This window comes from Ascaphus truei, unplaced genomic scaffold (assembly GCF_040206685.1).
Source record: "Ascaphus truei isolate aAscTru1 unplaced genomic scaffold, aAscTru1.hap1 HAP1_SCAFFOLD_3399, whole genome shotgun sequence".
NCBI lineage: Eukaryota > Metazoa > Chordata > Amphibia > Anura > Ascaphidae > Ascaphus > Ascaphus truei.
This window is the reverse complement of record NW_027456398.1, coordinates 1-3,798: the sequence shown is the minus strand read 5'-3', so window position 1 is coordinate 3,798 and position 3,798 is coordinate 1. Positions and strand designations below refer to the sequence as shown.

The window sequence follows — 3,798 nt, the reverse complement described above, 5'->3', positions numbered from 1 at the left end:
CCCACTCTGTTGCGGATATGGAGAGAGACTGGGAGATTTACATCCCCTTATAATTCATATGGTGCATAGTACCGGCACGTATTGTTTTACCGTTACTGTGTACCTTCCTACTTTCACACTGGTACAGTATGTGCTGCAGTGGGACTGAGAGGGATATATTGGTAACACATAGTTATTGTTGGGGGAATTCAATCCATTTTGAAAATAGTAATGCAATGTTTTATACTTTTTTTTTTGCAGTAATGAAGAATGAAAAAGTTCTGTTAAAATTGAATTGGAGGTGAACTGGAATCATCATCAACTCTGCACCAGTGTGAATTGATGTTCTTTAATGTTCTGATAAGGTACATGCAACATCTCTTCCTCAACCCCTACACCACTCTCTGCCTCTTGCCTCTCTCTCTCCACCTCCCTGCTAAGCGTATTAACCCATCTAATGTAATCCACATTCCATGTCTCACTTTACTCTTCACTTCTCACGTGCCCTCTGGAATGTCTGCTCTCTGACTAACAAGGTCTATTTGTACATGACCTATTCTGCTCTCATCATCCACCACTTCTCATTCCCCTCACCCCTGTCCTACTCGATACCTCAGCTTAATTGAACTCTCTCCTCTGACATCTACCCTTATCTCTAACCTCTCCTCACTTTCTGCTTAAACTAACTATCTTGTTAACTTTTACAATGCTATCATCTCCTCCTCCTCCCTCCTCCCTCCTCCATTATATATTTATATGCCCCTTCTAGGCTCTGACACACTCATCCCTCTAAGGCCATGATTATCATGGGCACATGCTTGGTCATCCACAGTGCGTGCGAGCGATGCAGAGCCGCCTCGGACCTCAGTGCAGGGATTGCTGCATACCCCAGCATCTGTCACCCACAAACAATACACACACTAATACTCCCCACAATACACACTATAATACCTCCTCAATACTAATCTCTCCAATAATATTATAGCTCCAAACACAATATACACAACACCCTTACACAAGATACACAATCTAGTACTCTCCTCTGCACCTCTACACACAATATAATACTCCCACACACACAATATACACACTACCCTCCTACCCCCATAAAATACAACCAATAATACACACACACTTTGTGGATGTTGGGACCAGCTCCCGGCATGCACCAGTGAAAGAGAGAGGCCCGCAGAAGCTCGGAAGAACTCCCTCCATCCGTGCCTTCCTCCGTTTCACATCTTCTCCCTGTCTCTCTCCCTCCCTTTCCTTGCATCTCCCTGCGTCTTTACGTATACCCAGTCAGTGACGGCTCTGGTCACGTGATGCCTTAATATGGGCTTATCCATATATGTTCATCCACGTCACTAATGTGATGCCCGCACTGTTGCGGAGCTGGTACTTACGACGCGCACTTATTGTTTTTTCAGTAATGCGTACCTGACTCTACCGGCCTACTTTCAACACTAGTACAATAAGTGCTTCACTACGAGTGAGTGGGGAATATTGGCATCACACAGTCACTGTTGAATATGCCATTCAATCCATTTTGAAAATAGTAATGCAATGTGGTTTTGTTTTGTTTGCTTTTTGCAGTAATGAAGAATGGATAAGTTATATTAAAATTAAATTGGAGGGGAACTGGATTCAGCATTTCATCATGAACTCTGCACTTGTGAGAATTTACCTTCTTGAATGCCCTGAGAGGTACACGCAACTTTAAGACTATAATCTGCTGTGCAAGCTTTTCATGCTATACCTCCCCCTCAGGTTTTGATTTATACATTTGCTCCCTCAAGTCATGTCCTCTAATATTTGAAAGCTCTCTCCTAGCATTTTCTCTCTACCACAGAACGTCATCCCAATGTAACCTCTCTCTTGTTCTCTCTGCTTGCTGTTTCCTCACTTTTCTGTTAAACTTTTCTAATTTCTCTAACTTCCACACTCCTGCTTTTATCCACATGTTCTCCTCTTTCCTTCCCCTACCTTTGCATGTGTCTACACACTGCACCATTTGTACAGACCTCTATTGCAGCTATTTCTGCACTGCTCAATGAAAAGCACTCATGTACATCCTATTCTCTGCGCCCCCTCTCTCTGCGCCCCCTCTCTCTCTGCGCCCCCTCTCTCTCTGCGCCCCCTCTCTCTCTGCGCCCCCTCTCTCTCTGCGCCCCCTCTCTCTCTGCGCCCCCTCTCTCTCTGCGCCCCCTCTCTCTCTGCGCCCCCTCTCTCTCTGCGCCTATCTGTCTCTCTCTACACCTATCTCTGTGTCTCCTTCTATGTTTGCTGATGTGTGGGATATCTCTTATAATCTTGAACCTGCTCATATACACATCGGGTCTCCCTGCCTCTGCCTCCCTGCTAAGAGTGTTAACCTATCTAATGTAATCCACATTCCTTTCCTTACTTTTCTCTTCCCTTCTCCTATGCCCTCTGGAATGTCCGTTCTCTGACTAACAAGGCTCTAGTTGTACATGACCTCTTCTGCTCTCATCATTCACAATCAGTCATTCCCCTCACCCCATCTTACCTGTCCCACTGATTTTCCTCTGCTTAATTAAACTCTCCTCTGACATCTACTCTAACCTCTCTGCTCTCTCTCTCTCTTTCTGCTTAAACTGACAATCTTATTAACTCTTACAATGCTATCCTCTATATGCCCCTTCAAGCTCTGACACACACGTCCCTCTAACCCACACCCTTGGCTAAATTCCCAAACATGTTCATCACACTTCCACTCACTGTTCTTAATGCCTATGAAGGAAATCTCACACTTGATGTTTGATTTTTCTACAGTAAAAATGTCTCCAGTCCTGTATAAAGCTGCTCTCTGGGGCCAAACCACACTACTTTTTTTTCCACATTCATCAACACACAAATTTAATTTACGCTGTCTTTTTTTCCCCTGTATTTGACTCCCTCCACTAACCTTCTTCTCACACTTGCCATCCTTCCTTCACTTCTCCTCAAGCATTTGACTACTTCAGAGGCAAGGTGGATGCCACCCACAAGGAGATTCCTTCTGTCCCTTCCCCCTTCTCTCCTTCTACCTAATTCTCCTTCTGCATTTGACTCCTTTTCTTCTCTTACAGAGCTGGAAGCTAATCATCTTCTCTTCTCCCTCTACCACATGCCCTCTAGATCGTATCCCCTCACACCTTACTGCATCTCTTAGTCCCCACTCTCACCCACATCTTCAAGTCCTCCCTATTCTCTGGCTCTTTACCCTCTTACTTTAAGCCTGTAGTGGTCACCCTTTTCTCAGAAACAACCTACACCCTATGTGCCTTACTAACTACCGCCCTATATCCCTCCTGCTGTTTGTCTCCTAATTGCTAGAATGTCAACATTCTTAAATCACATGCCCTCCTGGATCCTTTACAACCTGCCTTTCGTACAGCTCGTTCTACAGACTGTGCTTAAAGCAAATTCCCAAGGTCACTTTTCCCTACTAATCCTACTTGATCTATCTGCTGCGTTTGATGCTCTCAATCACTCTCCTCCTTCATATTCTAAACTCTCTCTTGGTATCCGTAACACAGTTCTATCCTGGTTTTCATCATAACTTTCCTGTCACACATTCTCCATCTCTGTTGCTAACATGTCTTCGTCTTCTATTGATCTGTCTGTGGGTATACATCAGGGCTCTGTTCTGAGATCTCTCTTTCTCTCTACATACTATCATTTGGTGACCTCATCAACTCTTTGTGACAATCCTATAAATAACAAATACAAATATCAGGTCATGGGAATAAGTGATTTGGACATAAAAGTAACATTTCGGAAGTGTGGACAACTAATACATCTTGTAGATTGCCTTTA

At 44.1% G+C, this 3,798-nt stretch overlaps 1 long non-coding RNA gene across 1 annotated transcript; it reads left to right on the top strand.

Moving 5' to 3' along the window:
- Nucleotides 1-246: 246 nt before the first annotated feature.
- On the top strand, nt 247-1,672 carry LOC142483589 (uncharacterized). The gene is made up of 3 exons (XR_012797393.1): nt 247-344; nt 1,407-1,468; nt 1,573-1,672. It is a non-coding gene; the product is annotated as an uncharacterized LOC142483589 (long non-coding RNA).
- Nucleotides 1,673-3,798: the final 2,126 nt, after the last annotated feature.